General features: G+C 44.6%; 1 pseudogene; it reads left to right on the forward strand.

The window, feature by feature from the left end:
* Positions 1 to 14,707: 14,707 nt before the first annotated feature.
* Positions 14,708 to 21,108, forward strand: part of LOC101604103 — a 47,039-nt pseudogene continuing 40,638 nt past the window's right edge.

Below are 21,108 nucleotides of genomic sequence, written 5' to 3' on the forward strand. Positions count from 1 at the left end.
GACCCCTGAAAAGGGGCAGTCTCCAGAGCTTCCAGGCCCTTTATTTATTTTTAAAATGTTACATATTATTTATTTATTTGCAGAAAGAGAGACAGAGATTGTGAATTAAGGTCTCTTGCAGAACTATTTTATCAAACCTAATCTAACCTAACCTAACCAAATGAAAAAGAAACAATACAAAACACAGCTGGCCGTGATGCTACCAAAACATTACAGGCCATTGCCAAGGCTCTTGGTTTCCCAGCAGGAATCGATGGTAAGACCCTATTGCAGAAGACTCAACATACTTGGGCTACAAGGTCACTGAAAAATCCTGCTGGAGCTGAGCTGAAAACCTCCTCTGCATAGACCAGCTGACAGAAAGTTGGAAAAAGCTATGCTGCATGCAGCTTCATGGGAGAGAGAGAAGTCATCAGTGGAGATAATCAACATTGGACACCACAAGCCTTAAGTTGGGCCAGCCAGGCCAAATGAGCCAATATGTAGGTGCAAGAGTGGCGTGCCTGTTATGGGGAAAACCAACTGCTCTCTAACTGGACTAGAGGCCTGCTCCACAGAAGGAATACATGCCTGATACTGAAAACCTATGATGGGGGAAGTCATGAGGCCTAGGGGTGTAATGCCTGCTGGTGTCTGGCTAAATGCATATATTATGCCACCAAACTTCCTGGTAAGCACTTTTCTTAATGTTTATACCCATGTATTAATGCTACTCTCACTTTTGGTTAAAGAAGCTTCTCTTTTCAGACAGCAGGACCTTGGGATGACTCAAAAGGCACCATAGTGCTGAGAAGAAGTGACAGAAGAGTGCTCAGTACTAAAAGGTCTCTAACACACCTTCCAAGGCTCAGGGTCCATTATGCAAGAGGTGGCAGGAAGAATGTAAGAGCCAAAGGAAGGATAGGACTCCTTACAATACACTCCTTCAGACGCAAAATGGCCTAGATATCCATGACTTCACAGTGCCTGGCACTCCCTACACAAGACCAGTATAATAGGAGGAAAAGAAGATGACATTAAAATAAAAGAGAAGCTGGACGTGGTGGCGCACACCTTTAATCCCAGCACTTGGGAGGCAGAGGTAGGAGGATCGCCCTGAGTTCAAGGCCACTCTGAGACAACATAGTGAATTCCAGGTCAGCCTGAGCTAGAGTGAGACTCTACCTCAAAAAACTAAAAATAAATAAATAAATAATAAAAGAGAGACTGATTGATAGGGGAAGGAAATATGATTTAGAGTGGAGTTGTTAAGGAGAAATTGAGGGGGTGGGAATTATCATGGCTCACTGTCTATAATTATGGAAGTTATCAATAATTAAAACACTGAAAAATACAGCAGAACATACATTTGTAAAGGTGACCCTGTCTCCTCTCTACCAGGAAAAACAGAAGTTAATCACCAAAGACCTTGCCAGACTGGAGAAGAATCTATTTAAAAAAAAAAAAAAAAAAAAAAAAAACTAGCTGTGTTGGCTAGCCCTCATTGTCAATGTGACTAGATTTAGAGTCACTTAGGAAATTAGTGAAGTGAAGTTTGTCTGTGAAGGAGTTTCCAGAGAAAATTCAGGGACGGCAGGGGGAAGCTTGTGCGCATGGCATCGTCCTTCCATGGGCAGGTGACTAGGATAGACTAAGAGATAAAAGGAAAAAGCCATCCCAGCTCTGATATACTTCCTTCTATCTTATTTCTGGTCAGCCACAAAGTGAACATCTCTTCTCTGCCACACACTTACACCACCATGATGTTCTGCCCCAACACATGGAGCCTAGCAACCATGGGTTGAGCCCCAAAAGAGTAAGCCAAAATTAACACTTCCTTCCTCATGCTGTATCTTGTCTAATTGCAAATCTTGGTTATAGTGACAATAGGCAACTAACACAGTATCTAGCTGGTTCTCCCCCTCCCTTCATTTTCCCATACATTTGCCTTCCCACAACTTACTGTTCTAAAAATTCAGTCTTTGACTTCCGGTTAAGATGGTGGCATAGGAACCGTGCCATGCCAAAGTAGCCTAGGGGACAAAAAGCCAATTTAAAAAAAAAAAGAAAGAAAGGTCGGGCGTAGTGACGCATACCTTTAATCCCAGCACTCGGGAGGCAGAGGTAGGAGGATCACCGTGAGTTCGAGGCCACACTGAGACTCCATAGTGAACTCCAGGTCAGCCTGGGCTAGAGTGAGACCCTACCTCGAAAAAAAAAAAAAGAAAGAAAGAAAGAAAACCAGCAAAATACACTCTTCTACTAAAAAGTGAGGTGTATAAAAATTATCAACTGGGGCTGGAGAGATGGCTTAGCGGTTAAGCGCTTACCTGTGAAGCCTAAGGACCCCAGTTCGAGGCTCGGTTCCCCAGGTCCCACGTTAGCCAGATGCACAAGGGGGCGCACGCATCTGGAGTTCGTTTGTAGAGGCTGGAAGCCCTGGCGCGCCCATTCTCTCTCTCTCCCTCTATCTGTCTTTCTCTCTGTCTGTCGCTCTCAAATAAATAAAAATAAAAAATTTAAAAAAAAATTATCAACTGCAGCAGAGAAGTAGGAGAGATCCAGAGCATCTAGAAACCACACAGACAGGCAGAAGCGGCTCCAGGTGTGGCGGCACAGGTCCACATGGCCACAGCTGCAAGGCTCGGACTGAGCTTCAGGAAAAGCCAAGGGAGGGGATTTTCCACTCACACCAGCCTTTGTGCAAACTCAAGAAAAGTGAAGGGGGGACGGCAGGGACCGATGGAGCGGCTCTTGAGGAAGAGGGTTGCAAGGACCAGCGGGAAAACTTCAGCCACCATCCACAGCCTCCCCTCCCCCACCACCAGCACAAGCATCAGCAAGCACCAGAGACCTGGGGAAGGGAGCTCACCTATGTGGCACCTGGCCCAGGCGATCAGAGCAGCAATCCAGTGACCCAGCAAGCGTACCTGAGCCCACAGCACACCAAAGAGGGACCTAAGTAGGGACGCAGCATAATTGAGACCAAAGCCATCCCAAAAGGTAACTGGAATTATGCCAGGACAGTACCCACCAAATAAACCTGATATATAGGCTTGAATAGGAAGTGCTAATTGTGCCTTCCATATCAGGGTAAATTATGTGTTAAATCTGATGGATGCTTAGATTTTAAAATAAGCTATATTTTGGGTTTGTCATTTGTTGCATCTTGATTGATAGTGCCTTTGTTTACTCATGTGTTCTTTGTTGGGGAAGGGTCTCACTTGGTCACAAGCTGACTTAGAACCCTTGACAGACCAGAAATCTTACCCTCCTAGATGACAGGGTTAAGGGTGTGGGGCAACACACCTACTAAGGGACTGTGACTTGTTTGATGATCTGGTTGTCATAATACCTACTCTTGCATAAATACTCTGTACCGATTTTCATTGAATATGTACATTGTTTATTTAACTTTTAGAATTTTTCTGTATTTTATTCTGCTCAGCCTACTTGAGTACTCTCACAGCAGGCAAACATAACACTTAGGGTCGCTTTTGTGGTTACTCTGAGAGTCTTAAGAGTCATGCCTATCTGCTAAGTTCCTACCCTGAAGATATATAGCATCAAATTGATTGATGCATCTAATAATATTGCAGATTATTATAAAATCAAAACATTAAATTAATCCAAGATGCAGGATTGTGCAAGATGCAAAATCCCTACATTATAATACAAGAAACACAAAAAATCAAGACAATATAAACCCACCAAAAAGTATTAATGCATCAAAAATGATCTCCAGTGAACACTCAGAAGCCATAGATTGTTGTTAGAAAACTTTCAGTGCTAGGGTTGGGATACCTTCCAATGAGTTGTTAGTCAGGGAGATCTCTGATGCCCCCAAAACATTATGGGCCATTGCCAAGGCCCTTGGTTTCCCAGCAGGAATAGATGGTAAGACCCTATTGCTGAAGACTCCATATACTTGGGCTGCAAGGCCACTGAGAAATCCTCCTGGAACTGAGCTGATAACCTCTTCTATGTAGACCAGCTGACAGAAAGCTGGAAGCAGCCATTCTGCATGCAGTTCAATGGGAGAAAGAGAAATTACTAGTGAAGATACTAAACAGTGGACACTGAAACCCTTATATTTGGCAAGCCAGGCCAAATGAGCCAACAGGTGCAATAGTGGCACATCTGTCATGGGGGAAACCAACTGCCCTCCAGTTGGACTGGAGGCCCATTCCATGGGAGGGAATACATCCCTGATACTGAAAACTTAGAACAGGGGTAGTCATGAGCCCTAGGGGTGTAATGTCTGCTGTTGTCTTGCTAAATGTATATACTATGCTTATCAAACTGCCCAGTAAGCACTTCTGTTGATGTTCACACCATTATATTAATGCTACTCCCACTTTGGGTAGAGAATCTTCTCTTTCCAGATGGCAGTGACCTTGCGATGACTCAGAAGGTATCATGGTGCTCTAAAGAAATGACCACAGTGCTCAGTACTGCAATATCTCTATCACACCTTCCAAGGCTCAGGGTCTACTGAGGAGGAGGTGGCGGAAAGAATGTAAGAGCCAAAGGAAGGGTAGGACTCCATACAACATGCTCCCTCCAGACACAAAATGGCCTGGATTTCCATGGCCTCACAGTGCCTGACACTACCTGCACAAGATCATCATAAGAGGAGGAAAAGATCATGACATCAAAATTAAAAGAGAGACTGATTGAGATGGGGAGGGGATATGATGGAGAATGGAGTTTCAAAGGAGAAAGTGGGGGGAGGGAGGGTATTATCATGGGGTATTTTTTATAATCATGGAAGTTGTCAATAAAAAATTGGAAGGAAGCACTCAGGAGGCAGAGGTAGGAGGAGTGCCATGAGTTCAAGGCCACCCTGAGATGACAGAGTTAATTCCAGGTCAACCTGGACCAGAGTGAGACCCTACCTCGAAAAAAAAAAAAAAATTGGAAGAAAAAAAATGATCTCCAGTGAGACTGATTTAGAGGAAATGCCTGAGAAAGATTTCAAAAGAATGATTATAAATAAGTTCAAGGAAATCAAAGAAGGAGTCAAAGAAGACATAGAAAACCAATTTAATGAAATAAGGAGGTCAATACAAGCCATAAATAAGGAAATAGAAATAATAAAAACCAGTTAGAAATACTAGCAATGAAGATAACAGTCAGTGAAACAAAAAACTCTGTAGAAAATCTCACCAGTACAATGGATGAAGGAGAGAACAGAATATATAAATTAAAAGACCAGTCCAACAAAGAGAAAGACAAACTAATAGGAAAGTGTGAATGGGAATTTCAAGATACTTGGGACACTATGAAAAGATCAAACATAAGAATTCAGCATATAGTAGAAGGAGAAGAATTTCACTCCAAAGGCATAGTAGGCATTTTCAATAAAATCATAGAAGAAAACTTCCCCCAAATAGGGAAAGAGATGCCAGTGCAGATACAGGAAGTCTTTAGAACACCAAACAGACAAAACCTGGAAAGAACTTCTCCTCGCCATATTATAATTAAACTACCAAACATACAAACCAAAGAAAATATATTGAAAGCAGTTAGAGAGAAAAATCAAGTCATATACAAAGGCAAGCTCAGCAGGATCACAGCAGATTACTCAACACAAACTTTATTTGATCGGTTCTTTTGTTTTTTGTTGGAGATAGGGTCTCACTCTAGCTCAGGCTGACCTGGAATTCATTAGACAGTTTCAGGATGGGCCTTGAGAGGCCCAGACATGAGGCCTAGTGGAACTTCCTAAGTCTAGCTAAAGTTTGGCCAACTGCTTCCACCCAGCTATGACTCACCAGGGGGCCAAATGGCCCCTGGCCTGCTACTTCCACACAGGTAGTTAGAGTCCCCACCCGTGGGTTCTTAGAACCAATCATCCCAAAGGTCACAGTATGCTATTGGCCCTTACATCTCACCCCATCCTAAAATGCCCGCCTTCCTTCTCAACATTATATAAACACCCGCCTGTAACAATAAAGTGAGTTCCTGCTTTGAGGAGACTCCTGGCTCAGTGGTTTAGTTCCTGGCCATTGACACCCACCTCCTCCTCAACCCCTTGGGAGGAACCAGCAGGCCTGGTCCTCCCCCAGCACTATCTGCCAGGGGGAGCCCGGCAGACCTAAAACTCACAACAATCCTCCTACCTCTTCCTCCCCAGTGCTGGGATTAAAGACATGCACCCCCACACCTTGGTTCAACACAAACTTAAAAGCCAGAAGGGCCAGTTGTGGTGGCACATGCTGGTAGGATATTGCTGAAGAGGCAGAGGCAGGAGGATCAGGAGTTTGAGGCCAGCCTGGGCTACACATTTAGCCAGGCGTGGTGGCGCATGCCTTTAATCCCAGCACTCAAGAGGCAGAGGTAGGAGGATCACCAAGAGTTCAAGGCCACCCTGAGACTACATAGTGAATTTCAGGTCAGCCTGAGCCAGAGTGAGACCCTACCTTGAAAAACCAAAAAAAAGAAAAGAAAAAAGCCAGAAGGGCTTGGAATGATGTATATTCCAAGTTCTGAAAGATAACAAATGTCAACCAAGTTTACTTTATCCTACAAAGCTGTCTATTCAATAAGGAGAAATAAGGACATTCCACAACAAAAGCACTCTAAGGGAATATTTGAAGACAAAGCCAGCTCTACAGAAAATACTTGACAGGATCCTTCATGCTGAAGAGAAAGAAAAGCACACATACAAGGAACCCAGAAAAAACAAACCATACTCAAATACTAGTTAATACAAGAGAGCAAAGGTAAAACCAGAAGAATTACAAAACAAGAAAAATAGCAAAAATAAATACACACCTTTCAATAACTCTTAATATCAATGGCCTCAATGTCCCAACCAAAAGACATAGGTTTGCAGACTGGGTTAAAAAGCAGGGTCCTTCAATTTGTTCCCTCCAAGAAACTCACCTTTCTACAAAGGATGGACACTATCTCAGGGTGAAAGTTTGGAAAATAAGCCGGGCGTGGTGGCGCACGCCTTTAATCCCAGCACTCAGGAGGCAGAGGTAGGAGGATCGCCGTGAGTTCGAGGCCACCCTGAGACTACATAGTGAATTCCAGGTCAACCTGAGCCAGAGTGAGACCCTGCCTCGAAAAAACCAAAAAAAAAAAAAAAAAAAAGAAAGTTTGGAAAATGGTATGTCAAGCAAATGGGCCTAGAAAACAAGTAGTGGTCACTATCCTAATTTCTGACAACATTCAGGCCAACATTAGTTAGGATAGATAAGGAAGGTTACTTTATATTGACGAAAGGCACACTCCAACAGGAAGACATTACAATCCTAAACATATATGCACCTAACATGGGGTTCCCAACTATATCAAACAAATGCTATTAGAACTAAGGTCAAGGGGAAAGTGTCAGGGCGAGAGAGGGAATTACAATGGGATATTTTTTTATAATCATGGAAAATGTTAATAAAAATTTTTAAAAATATATTATACAAAAAAAAAAAAAAGAACTAAGGTCACAGGTAACACCAAACACAGCTGTAGTGGGTGATTTCAACATCTGGATTAAATGAGGTCATAGAACAAATGGAACTAACACAAATATACAGCATTTCATCCAAATGCTGCAGAATACATATTCCTTTTTTGTTTGTTTGTTTTTACTTATCTGAGAGCAACAGACAGAGAGAGAGAAAGAACAGGCATGCCAGGGCCTCCAGCCACTGCAAACAAACTCCAGATGCATGTGCCACCTTGTGCATCTGGCTTACATGGGTCCTGGGGAATGTAGCCTTGAATCAGGGTCCTTAGGCTTTACAGGCAAGCACTTAACCACTAAGCCATCTCTCTAGCCCAGAATATACATTCTTTTCAGCAACACATGGAACATTGTCTATCTCAGGATAAAAAAATAAATAAATACAGTGTGCTGGGCCAGGCATTATGGTACACACCTTTAATCCCAGCACTCAGGAGTCAGAGGTAGGAGGATCACTGTGAGTTCAAGGACAGCCTGAGACTATAGAATGAATTCCAGATCAGCCTATGCTAGAGTGAAGGTCTATGTCAAAAAAGGGGTGGGAGGGGGACTAGAGAGATGACTAGTAGTTAAGGCACTTGCCTCTGAAGCCTAAGGACTCATGTTCAACTCCCCAGATCCCACATAAGCCAGATGCACAAAGGTGAGGCAAGTGCAAGGTCACACATGCCCACTAGGTGACACAGGCATCTGGAGTTTGATTGCAATAGCTGAGGCGCTGGAGTGCCAATTATTTCTCTCTCTCTCTCTCTCTCTCCTGTCTCAAAGTAAAATAAATAAAATAAAATAAAAAAGATTATGGTGGTTTGAACCTAAAATGTCCCCCTCAAGTCCAGCCAGAATGTGGAAACAGCTTTAACCTTGCAGGGAGTGATGGCACACACCTTTAATCCAAGCACTGGGGAGGCAAAAGTAGGAGGATCACCGTCAGTTCAAGGCCACCCTGAGACTACATAGTGAATTCCAGGTCAGCCTGGGCTAAAATAGTGAGACCCTACCTCGAAAGAAACAGGGAAAAAAAAAAGCATAACCTTAAAACCATGGACTGTGGCAGCCAATAAATCCCAGACCCAGACAGAACTGGATTGCCCCACTCAGTAGAAAGTTACCCGCATCTGGTACTGGGAATCAAGTCAGAATCCTATGGAGACCAGGATCATAGGCTCCCAACAAGAAGCTCCCACTAGTCTTTGGCCACAAGAGAGGCTACACGCATCAAAATCTCAAATTAACAATACTTATCCCCTTTGACCTATGCTAATTTCACTCTTCTTTTACAAAAATTGAGGAAGCTATCAACAAGTCAAGAAAAGAGAGCTTACTTCCTATGAGGAAATGAGCAGCTCCACCCACATCAGCCAGGGCCCAGGTAAACCACAGAGGAATCGGTGAGATGAGCAAGAATGCTGCTTCCAAGGTGAGTCTGACAGCCTGTGCCAGGGTTAAGGAGACAGTCCCTGAGGACACTAAAAAAGTACCAAAGCAGAAACCCAGAAGCTGCTGAGAGCTCAACACTGAAGAAGACATAACACACCAACTACGGCTCAGGAGTTTGCAGAAGAGGAATGGAAAAACTGAAAGAGCCAAAGGGTGGGAGGGGAAGATTCAGAGGCATTGCTCCCCACACTGACTGACTGCTGCTCTCACAACTCCTAAGCCACAACTTCATGGTGAACACCAGTAAACCCACTGAGGTAAGCCCTTAGTGGAATGGGGAAAAGGAGGAAAGAAATGCTACCAACACATGATGTGTTCATACAAAGTTTCTACTTAATTAAAAAAAGAAAAAAGCCAGGCGTGGTGGCACACGCCTTTAATCCCAGCACTCAGGAGGCAGAGGTAGGAGGATTGTCGAGAGTTCGAGGCCACCCTGAGATTACATAGTGAATTCTAAGTCAGCCTGAGCTAGAGCGAGACCCTACTTCAAAAAAAAAAAAAAAAGTCAGGTGTGGTGGTGTACACACCTTAATCCCAGGACTTGGAAGGCAGAGGTAGGAGTATCACTGTGTGTTCCAGGTCAGTCGGGGTTAAAGTGAGACCCTACCTCAAAAAAAAAGAAAAAAAGAAAAAGATGCTTGCTTACAAAGTCTACCAGCCCAGGCTCAATTCCCCAGCACTCATGTAAAGTGAATACAAAATGTGGAGCAAATGTCTGGGCATTCCCTGCAACAAGAGGCCTTGGTGCACCTATACGTATATACACAAGTGCAAATAAAAGTTTTAATTTTTTTAAGAGTGGGCAATAAAGCTGGGTGGATGGTGCATACCTTTAATCCCAGCACTTGGGAGGCAGAGGTAGGAGGATCACTGTGAGCTCAAGGCCAGCCTGAGACTACATAGTGAATTCCAGGTCAGCCTGGACTAGAGCAAGACCCTACCTTGAAAGAAAAATGAATGGAGGATAAGAGTTGAGTGCAATGGGTCACACCTATAATCCCAATAGTCCAGAGGCTAAGGTAAGAGGATCACCATGATTTCAAGGACAGCCTGGGCAACAGTGAGTTCCAGGTAGGCTTGGACTAGAGTGAGATCCTACCTCAAAAATTAAATTAATAAAATAAAAGTTGGAGCTGAAATCAGATATTTTGGTATCTATCTCTAATCCCAGAACCCTGGAGGATGAATCAGAAGGATGGAAGGAATGGTGCATCAGTTACTTCCTCATTACCTGACCAGAAACAGCTTAAGGAAAGAGTTTATTCCTGGCCTATAGTTTCAAAGGCAAATTCATCATGTTGGGAAAGTATGACAGGAGCAGAAAGCCATTGTCACAACATCACACCAGCAGAGGGGTAGTACAAAGAGCAAAAGAAGGAGCTGGAAGGCTGGAGAGATGGCTTAGTGGTTAAGCACTTGCCTGTGAAGCCTAAGGACCCCAGTTCAAGGCTTGATTCCCCAGGACCCACGTTAGCCAGATGCACAAGAGGGCACATGCATCTGGAGTTTGTTTGCAGTGGCTGGAAATGCCCATTCTCTCCCCCCCCCCTCTCATATATAAATATAAATGAACAAAAAAAAATTTTAAATAAGGGTCTGGAGAGATGGCTTAGCACTTAAGGCACTTGCCTGCAAAGCCTAAGGACCCCAGTTCAATTCAGAACCCACATAAGCCAGATGCACATGGTGGCACATGCTTCTGGAGTTTGTTTGTAGTGGCTGGAGGCCCTGGTGTGCCCATTATCTCTCTCTCTCTCCCTCCCTCTCTCCCTCCTTCTCTTTCTCTTTTGCATTCTCATAAATAAATGAATATGAATATATTAAAAAAAAAAACAGCAAGGAGTGGGTGATGCTGAACTGTAATACCTCAAGGTTCACCCCCAGCAACACATTTCTTCCAGCAAGTTTCCACCTCCAAAGGCTCACAACCTTCTCACGCGGGCCATGTACCACAGCACACCTGCTCAGGTTAAGTGTTCAGCCACTTGAGTCTATGGGGACATTTTACATTCAAACCACCAGAGATGAAGAACCCAAGACCAGCCTGGGCTTATTAAGACTTTGTCTCAAAGAAGAAGGGAAAAAAAAGTAAATAATAAAGCTGACAGCTGAAATAAGGTGAATACCTATTTAGTGGACAGACAGATGAAAGGAAGCACAGGTCAGCCCATATACAGCCCTTCCTCTCCAGTAGTCTGGAAAGTGGCTAGAACAGTGACTTTCCAGTCAGAGGCTGTGCAGACCCATCTTATCCAGGTTAAAGCCACTTTTGAGGGGAAACCATCCTGATCACTTTCCTCTGGGCCTTGAGACGTTCCAGAACAACCTCAGGAGAGATGAGTGCTATCGGACACTTCCCCCCTTCAAGATGAACTTCTGGGGACACTTCCCCCCTTCCAGATGAACTTCTGGGCGAATTGCGGCATGCCTGCCACAGCTGGAGGTGAGTAAGGAATCCGGTTCTTCAAACCCTCAGAGATTTGAATTGTTGAATGGACTGTTTGCCTATCCCAATTGGAAGGCAAACAAACCACCTCCCCCAAGCCCCATTCCCACCCCACCACACCCCCACAGTTCTCTTCTGAATCACTAAGGATCTGGAGCTTAACTTCCTTTGGTTGGGTAAAAAGCTGAGTCCCTCTCACCACCCGCTCATCTCAGGAGCTAGAGAAGCAAGCCCCACACTGCCTCTGTCCCTCTGGGAACAAGGTTCTCCTAAGTGAGGCCATCAAGAGCAGCTCCTGCCAAGCTCAGGCCTGTTTCCACAGGGTGAATTTCCATTAGGAGGAGGAGACAGGGAAGCAGGCGGCTAAAGTAGTTGAAAGCAGTTCCCAGAGCTTGGCCTGTCCCCAGAAAGCTGTACAAAGGCCCAAAACTTCCTGCTCCCCAGCTGCAAGCCCAGACCTGTTTCCTGGCCTACAGTATGTTCAGCACCCCAAGGACAGAACAGGGCCCCAATCGAGCTGATGACACCAGCCCTCTTGTTCCTTTCTAGATAATCGTCAGGCTGAACTCTTATTTCCCTCTTCACACGGACATTTTATGGTCTGGAAAAAAGAAAACATTCTATTAAAGCTGCTACCCTGTGATCCCAATACTTGGAAGGCTGAGGCAGGTGGAGTATAAGTTTGAGAGTAGCCTGAGCTACATAGCAAGACCTTGCCATGAACAAACAAAAAGACACAACAATTGGGCTGGAGAGATTCCTTAGCGGTTAAAGCTCATCCCGCAAAGCCTAAGGACCCAGGTTTGATTTTCCAGGACCCATGTAAGTCACATGCAGATAGTGGTGCACGCATCTGGAGTGTATTTGCAGTGGCTGAAGGCCCTGGTGTGCCCTCTCTCTGTCTCATTAATAAATAAAAATCTTAAAAATAAAACAGTTTCCCAGATTTTTATGGCCCAAAAGAAGAATCTCTTCAGGTCCTTCCCCCTTCCTCTTCCTACCATTCCCTCTATCCCCTTTCTCTCTTCCCTGTCCCACCAGAGTAAAATAACAGGCCCTCCAAATAAACAACCACTTCTCTCCAGGTCATTAGGTCCAAATGAATAAAGAAACATGGTGCTAAGAAGGAACTTAGATTTCAGATTTGCTTACTCACAATAAAAACCCTAGTCTTTCATTGGGAGTCTATGTGAGTTCAAAAGCCTCCCAGCTAGGTTTCAGATCCGGTTCTGCAAACAGCTGTAATCCCATCACTCAGAAGGATTCAAGTTCTAGACCAGCCAGGGCTATCTAGTTCAGACCCTGACACACATCAGCTGCTCATTGTAGCTGACATAGGAGGATCACTGTGAGTTCAAGACCAGCCTGGGCTACAGTGAGACCCTGCCTCAACAACAACAAAAAAAAAAAAAGAACAAGAAAGAAAACTTTAAAAAATATATTTCATTTATTTGAGAGAGAGAAAAAGAGTTGGAGTAAGAGCAAGAGAGAAAGAATGGGCGTGCCAGGGCGTCTAGCCACTGCAAACAAATTCCAGGTGCATGTGCCTCCTTGTGCATCTGGCTTTGTGGGTCCTGGGGAACCGAAACAGGGTCTTTTGGCTTTGCAGGAGAACACTTTAACTACTAAGACATCTCTACAGCCCCTAAAAAACTTCTTAAGTTAAAACATACACACAAACACATAACCATGGGTTCTGTTCCATCCTTGCTGACCGTACAGGCAGATGGGTTCATAAATTTCTTCATCTATAAAATGGGAGTGGTGGTGCTGGTTATGTTAACCATCCCTGGAGAGGACCCAGTGATGGCTGGGATAACAGGAAGCTCACTCCTGTTCCACAGAATGGCACCCTCCCCTGCCAACCCTCTAGTCACAGAGCCCCAATCTTCTCTTTCCAATATGTGGTGTCATCATTTGCTTGCAAACATGTCTAATTTCAAATTAAAATGCTTTGGGGTTGCATTAAGAACAAAACACACACAAAAAGAAAAAAAACCACAATGAGGAGGGGAAAGAACAGTTGACAGACACATTGTTAGTAAACAGCAAAATATTGTTGAGGGCTAGATACAGGTAGTTCAATTGCTAGCGGAGTCAGACTGGTGGGGTTTTTATAGCAGGAGACATGTGGATATTAGCAGAGAGACTTTCCTGGGGATTTACTAACTAGGAATGTTCTCTGCCTCTTCCCTCCCACCAGTGCTCAGTGCTCCACTTGCTGTGTGGCCACAGGCCTTGCTACCTTACAATTTTTAGGATCTATGTCTCATCCTGATGATTCCCATAATTTATTAACAATAGTGAAAGCCAAATATTAAATTATTCATACAAGTGGTGTGGAGCAAACTAAACACAAAAGCTTCCTGTCAGGGATGTTGGCTCTTTAGCCTGCTGTTGGAGGGAAAGGAGAGCGATGAAGAAAAAGACCAAACCAAGACCCACAAGCCTCGATCAATGTCATGGCCACAGAGCCTTCAGACAGTTGGGGGCGATCACTGGACTGGCAGGCCAGAAACAGTCACTGAAGGAGAGTCAGCTTCCAGGTTTGTCCATTTTCGGAAGCTGTGGAAGAGACCCAAGAGAGACGAAGCAGTCTTTTGTCCTCTGCCAGACGCTGGAGAATGCCTTAGGCCAGAGAGGGAGGCATCCTCCGACCTCTAGGCAGAGCTCCTCAGGGTGAGGGCTGTAGGAGGGCTTTACAGGCCAAAGAGCTGAAGTTAGGGTTCCCCTGAAGAAAAGCAGCTCAGATCTCCAGCTCAGCGGCCTCCTCCTTCAGTGGGGTGTCCTTGCCGTCCGCTGCCCTGGTGCCAGGCTCCAGCTCCGGCTCTGTTCTCTCAGGCAGATCTCCAGACTTCTGGGAATCTTCTACGACCTCTGTGCCCTTGCTGGACTGGCAGCCCATCTCAAAGAGCCCCCGAGGACCAGTGCCCACAGACCTATAAAGAGAAGAACAGTCTGTAATAGAGCCTCAGAAGCCAGAACTAAATAACCCTTCCCCAGAACACTGTTGAAAGCTGATATGGTTTCTAAGGACACAAAGGAGACGCCCCCTGGTCTCCACTGTGAAGCAGGCAGGGCTTGGAACACAGCCCTTCCAGGGAATGTGACTGCTCATTATACTGCAGTAATTCCCTTTAACTTCTTGCCAGGTCACGCACCACCACTGCCACCCAGTTACCTGTAAACACCAGCCTGAACCTTCTTCACATGCAGAGAAAGCCCCGTAACCATGCAACAAACCGAGACCTCTGGCCTTTCCCAGCGTCCCATCCAGTCCTAGGATTCACAGGACCCCCTGCTGGAGACCAATCAGGCTACCCTACAATGCCAGCTCCGCCCAGAGTTGAAGAATAGGTAGTCCACGCACCATGGACTCCCAGGGTTACCCAAACGAGGACATGACTGAAAGAAGTGTGAGCACTGGGTGGGGCTCTGTGCCCAGGGCAGGCTGCTTTCATTATCTGCTGTACGATCCTGAGAGGTGGGTTGTATTAGTTAATCCTCATATCACCGATGGAAGCAAGGCACAGAAAGATGGATGAGTTTATCCGAGTAGTTACTAACAACCACAAAATAGCAGAGCTAAAATTGAAACCCAAGTCATCTGGCTTCTACTAGTGCTGGGGCTTTGAGCAGGGTCTTGCTATATGACCCAGCCTGGCCTTGATCCCCCTCAGTCACCCCAGTGCTGGAGTTTATAAGTATGTACTTCCACAAAGCCTGCCTCTCTTTCCTTATCACTTTGCTAATTTAAAATACCTATTGAGGGCTAGAGAGATGGCTTGGTGGTTAAGCGCTGGCCTGTGAAGCCTAACGACCCCAGTTCAAGGCTCATGTTAGCCATATGCACAAGGGGGTGCACGCGTCTGGAGTTCTTTTGCAGTGGCTGGAGGACCTGGCACACCCATTCTCTCTCTAGATCTGCCTCTTTCTCTCTCTGTCTGTCACTCTCAAATACAAATAAAAATAAGCAAAAAAAAAAAAAAAAAACTATTGAACCTCAAGGGCCATTTTGACTGGGTGTGATGGTGCAGATCTTTAATCCCACCAGGAAACCAAGGGCCTCTATAGCCTTTTTTTTTTTTTTTTTTTTTTTTTGAGGTAGAGTGTCACTCTGGTCCTGGCTGTCCTGGCATTAACTCTGTAGTCTCAGGGTGTCCTTGAACTCACGGCAAGGCTCCTACCTCTGCCTCCCAAGTGCTGGGATTAAAGGCGTGCACCACCACGCCCGGCTATAGCCCATTTTTTAATTGGGTTGTTTTATTTCTTATTATTTAGTTTTTTGAGTTCTTTGTATATCCTGGATATTAATCCTTTGTCAGGTATATTGCTGGCAAGAATTTTCTCCCATTCTGTAAATTCTGAGTTTTTAAAATATTTTATTATTTATTTGCAAGCAGACAGAAAGAGAAAGGGTTGAAGAGAGAGAGAATGGTGCACCAAGGCCTCTTATCACTGAAAACAAATTCCAGACACATGCACTATTTTGTCATCTGGCTTTATGTGGGTAGTGGGGATTTGAACCCTAGCCATCAGATTTTGCAAGCAAGTGTCTTTAACCACTGAGCAATTTCTCTAGCCCTTATCACATTTTTTGATTGTTTTTTTGTTTGTTTGTTTGTTTGTCTGTTTTTGAGGTAGGGTCTCACTCTAGCCCAGGCTGACCTGGAATTCACTACGTAGTCCCTGGCTGGCCTCGAATTCACAACGATCCTCCTACCTCTGCCTCCCAAGTGCTGGGATTAAAGGCACGCACCACCATGCCTGGCTCATTATCACATTTTTAATCTGGGAACAGAGTACTAGGGTTTGAATGTGAAATGTCCCTCACAAGCTCATGTATTTGAATACCTGGCCTCCAGCTAATGACACCGTATTGGGATATTATGTAATCTTTGGGATAAAGGGCCTAGCTGGCAAGCATAGGCCACCATGGGTGGGCCTTGAGGGTTATAGCCCAGCCCTGCTTCCAGCCCTGCTCCTTGATCCTTCAAGATATGGCCCTTCCACCCCAAACTCCTGCCACCACGGACTTCACTATACTTTCCCCACTGTGACCATGAGCCAAAACAAGTCTTTCCTTCCTCACTTAGCTTCTTTCAGTTATTTGGTCAAAATAAAGAGACAAGTAACTAATACACGTGGGTAGAAGATTATCTGTGGCCATAAATGAGTCGTGATGCAAACACTTCCTAAGCAAAGCCTTGGGTGCTCTGGATCCAGTTAGGTGTTCCGAATTCTTGTGTTCTAGCCTGCCCTTGTTATATTTTCCCCACCTTCTTTTCTTCTTCCTAATTGAAACAGGAGCATGATAATCCTGACCCAGCTCTACGAATCTGGAAGGAGGATCAAGCAGGTATTCAGAGTCGCTTTTCAGAAAAACACAAATGTTACTCCACTGTTAGTGGGCACAGCCCTCAAGGGTAACTCCCCCCCCCCACTCCACTTATAGAGACTAAGTACATGCTACCATCAAATACCTTACCTGTCAGTTATGCCTCACAATCCTAGAAGGAAATGTGATTAACCCCTCTTCAGAGTCAAGATCAAGTCTAGAGTGGTTAGGTCAATTGCTCCAGGTTTGAGGTCATGAACAAAGTAAGTATCCAGTTATGGGTGCAAACCCAAAACCTGCTGTCTCAACACATGTGACCTCTCCAGCCCCACTTCTGCTCCTGCCTCAGTTAATACCATTCCCACTCTCTGGCCCTGGGCATGTAGTCATGTGGCAAAACTCCCTATAAATCACCTTTCCTTGAGTCAGCTTCTTGCCAACTTGGCTTGGCAGAGTGACAATTAGGCAGACATTATGGTGTCTGTTTACATCTGCCACATAAATGCCAAAATACACTACAGAGGTGACAGAGGGAATACCAATTAAGGCAAACCTTCCTTTGGAAATTAAGATCCTAGGCCAATAATCCTCTGGTGATGCCCTCAAGTTAATTACACTTGGGAACCCAGGTGATGCCAAGAGGCAAGCAGCAGAAGCCCCTTCAGCCAGGTGGCAAGCCCTCTGCTTGGGCTTGTATCTGCTTAGAGGCCTGGTAGGCAGGTACAGACAGAGGGCCCTGTGCCAAGTAAGCAGGGTTGGAAATCTTGGATTGCTTTGATACTTCAACCTGTTTATATAATCTACGGGACCCAGTGCAAAAAAAAGAAAACAAAAGTGGGCCTCTTATTCACAAGTTCTTAAGAATTTCAAGAGAGTGACAATAAAACTTTAAATGGAAAGGGCTAACTAGCTTCATGGTCCCCATCTAACCTCTTAACTTTCAAATATGGATTCGCCTTTAATGAAGACAATATTTTGCCAGATCCATTAACTGGCTTGACACAGGGACATTGCCCTAGGAACACAATGAGACCGGAAGACAACCAAAGAGATGTTGGGGTGGGTCAATCCAAATGTGGATGAGAGCTCAGAAGGACACATTCAGAATACTTACAACCTTAAACTGCTTCCTAGCTGGGAGTTGTGGTGCATGCCTATAATCAATCTCAGCACTCAGGATGCTGAGGCAGAAGGATCACAAGTTCTAGGCAAGCCTGGACTACTGGGTTATAGCTCAGCAGTACTTATTGCATGGTGTCCCAACGTGTGCAAAGCCCCACGGTGCCATCTTCAATACAGCAGGAGACAGGTGGGAGAAAGGAGGGAGGAAGAAAAGTAGGAGACTTTGTAGCTTCTGGAATGGTTGAGGTCAACAGTCAGGAAAGTTATACATAAATAGGGTGTGGTGGTCTGGTGGTTAGGTGTGATGGCATTTAAGTCAAGATTTCCACATAATAATCTTTTTGTTAGTTTTATACATAGCAGATGTTAGCTGATTAACTTCCCTTATAGCTTCTTCCCTCCACCCTAATTTCAGAATTTTTTTTAATTGTTTTTGGTTTTTCGAGGTAGAGGCTCACTCTAGCCCAGGCTGACCTGGAATTCACTATGGAATCTCGGGGTGGCCTCAACTCATGGCAATCTTCCTACCTCTGCCTCCCGAGTGCTGAGATTAAAGGCATGCGCCACCAAGCCCGGCTTCATTTCAGAATTTTTCTTTTATTTTTAATATCTTATTTTAATTTATTTATTTGAGAGAGAGAGAATAAGCATGCCAGGGCCTCTAGACACTGTAGATGAACTCCAGGTGCACACACCACCTTGTGCATCTGGCTTATGTGGGTCCTGGGGATTTGAGTGTGAGTCCTTTGGTTTTGCAAGGAAGCACTTTTTTAATTGCTAAGCCATTTCTCCAGCCCAGATTTTTTTTTCTTTTCTTTTTCTTTCTTTCTTTTTTTTTGTTTTTTTTTTTTTGTTTTTTTTTGTTTTTGTTTTACTTTGTTTTGTTTTGAGGAAGGGTTTCACTCTAGTCCAGGCCGACCTGGAATTCACTCTGTAGTCTCAAGGTGGCCTCCTACCTCTGCCTCCTGAGTGTGGGATTAAAGGCATGTACCACTATGCCTGACTCAGAATTTTTCTTTCATCAATATCTTCAACACACACCACCTCACATACACACATTAGACAAAATACTTAACATGTCACATGGTGGTAAAGCTGAGGAGCAGCTGGAATGCTCACACACGCTGGGTGGTGATGCAAAGTGGCACAGCCACCTGGGCAACTCACCTGGCAGTTTCTTTTTCTTTGTAGGTGTGTGCGTGCATGTTGTTGCATATAAGTCCAGGTATGCACATGCCAGGTCTTGTGTCTGGTCAGAGGACAACTTCGAGCATCAGTCCTTACCTTCCACCTTGTTTGAGGCAGAGTCTTTGGTTATTCACCATGCTGCTGCATTCACCAGGCTAGCTGGCCTATGGGCTTCTGGGAGATTATCTCTTCTCACCCTAGGCACGCTAGGACTTACAGCGGCTAGGGCTAGAACATCTGGCTTTATGCGTGCTCTCGGGGATCCTTCTTCCCAACTTGTCCCACTTTTTTGATGATTTTAGTCCTTTGTGACCCACTGCTGTTCATGTAAGCAACTCTGTTTAGGCTCAGTGGGTCACAAAGGACTAAAAACATCGAAGAAGTGGGACAAGTTGAAAAGAAGGATTCAGCATAAGGGGAACGGGTAAGAGAAGGTAACGGGAGTTAAATATGATCAAAATAATATGCATATATGTATATCCAATAAGAGCTGGAGAGAAAACTCAGAAGTTAAGGTGTTTGTCTGCAAAGCTTAACAACCTGGGTTTGATTCCTCAGTCCTCATGTAAAGCCAGATGCACAAAGTGACACATTCATCTGGTGTTCCTTTGCAGTAGCTAGAAGTCCCTGGCATGCCCATGCCCATTCTCTCTGTCTGTGTGTATATATATGTATATATATGTTATATATATATGTCAATAAATTAAATTTTTAAATGAAAAATTTTATTATTACTATTTCATAGAGAAAGAGAGAGAGAAAGAGAAAATGGGTGCACCAGGGCCTCCAGCCACTGCAAATGAACTCCAGATGCTTGTGCCCCCTTGTACATCTAGCTAACATGGATCCTGGGAATTGAACCAGGGCCCTTTGGCTTTGCAGGCAAATGCCTTATTCGCTAAGCCATCCCTCCAGCCCCTTTAAATACAATTTTTAAGATAGCACAAAATTCATGCCAGGCATGATGGGGCACACCTTTAATCCCAGCACTCAGGGGTCTGAGTTAGGGGGAAGATTGCTGTGAGTTCAAGGCCAGCCTGAGACTATATAGTGAATTCCAGGTCAGTCTGGGCTAGATTGAAACTCTACCTCAAAAAACGAAAATAAGGCTGGAGAGATGGCTTAGCGGTTGAGGCATTTGCTTGCAAAGCTAAAGGACCTCAGTTCAATTCCCTAGGTCCCACATAAGCCAGATGCACAAGGTGGTGCATGCATCTGGAGTTCGTTTGTACTGGGGGTGGGGGAGATGGGATCCAAGGGTGTTGGTTCATGCTTGCAGTCCAAACACTGAAGAGGCAGAATAGGAGATTGCTGAGAGTTTAAGATCAGCTGGTCTACATAGCAAGTTTCAGGTCAGGGCTGGAAAGATTGCTTAGTGGTTAAGGTATGTGCTTACAAAGCCTAAGGATCCAGGTTCAACTCCCCAGTGCCACATAAGCCAGATGCTCAAAGAGGTGCAAGTGTCTGGAGTTCATTTCCAGTGGCTAGAGGACCTAGTGCAACCATTCTCTCTTTCTATATCTGCCTCTTTCCCTCTCTGTCTCTCAAAAAAATTAAATTAAATTAAATTAAAAATAAATGTCCCAGCAAAGTGGCACATGCCTTTAATCCCAGAACTCAGGAGGCAGATGTAAGAGGATCACTGAGAGTTTGAGGACATACCCCTGAGTACACATAGTAAATTCCAAGTCACCCTGGACTAGAATAAAATCCTACTTTGAAAAGCCAGAAAAGAAAAGAAAAGCCAGGCATGGTGGCGCATGCCTTTGATTCCAGCACTTGGGAGGCAGAAGTTGGAAGATCACCAGAGTTGAAGGCCACCCTGAGACTTACATAGTTAATTCCAGGTCAGCCTGGACCAGAGTGAGACCCTACCTAAAAAAAAAAAAAAAGAAAAAGGAGATTGTGAAGGGGAGGTAATATGATGGAGAATGGAATTTCAAAGGGGAAAGTGGGGGGGGGAGGAAATTACCATGGGATATTTTTTTATAATCATGGAAATTGCTAATAAAAATTAAAAAAAAAATAAAAAGCAAAAGGAAGGAAGGAGGGGAGAAAATTCTTTTCTAGAACCTAACCTGTGGTGCAGGCCTATAATCCTAGCTACTCTACTTGGGAGACTAA

The sequence above is a fragment of the Jaculus jaculus genome, chromosome 1, assembly GCF_020740685.1.
Source record: "Jaculus jaculus isolate mJacJac1 chromosome 1, mJacJac1.mat.Y.cur, whole genome shotgun sequence".
Classification (NCBI taxonomy): domain Eukaryota; kingdom Metazoa; phylum Chordata; class Mammalia; order Rodentia; family Dipodidae; genus Jaculus; species Jaculus jaculus.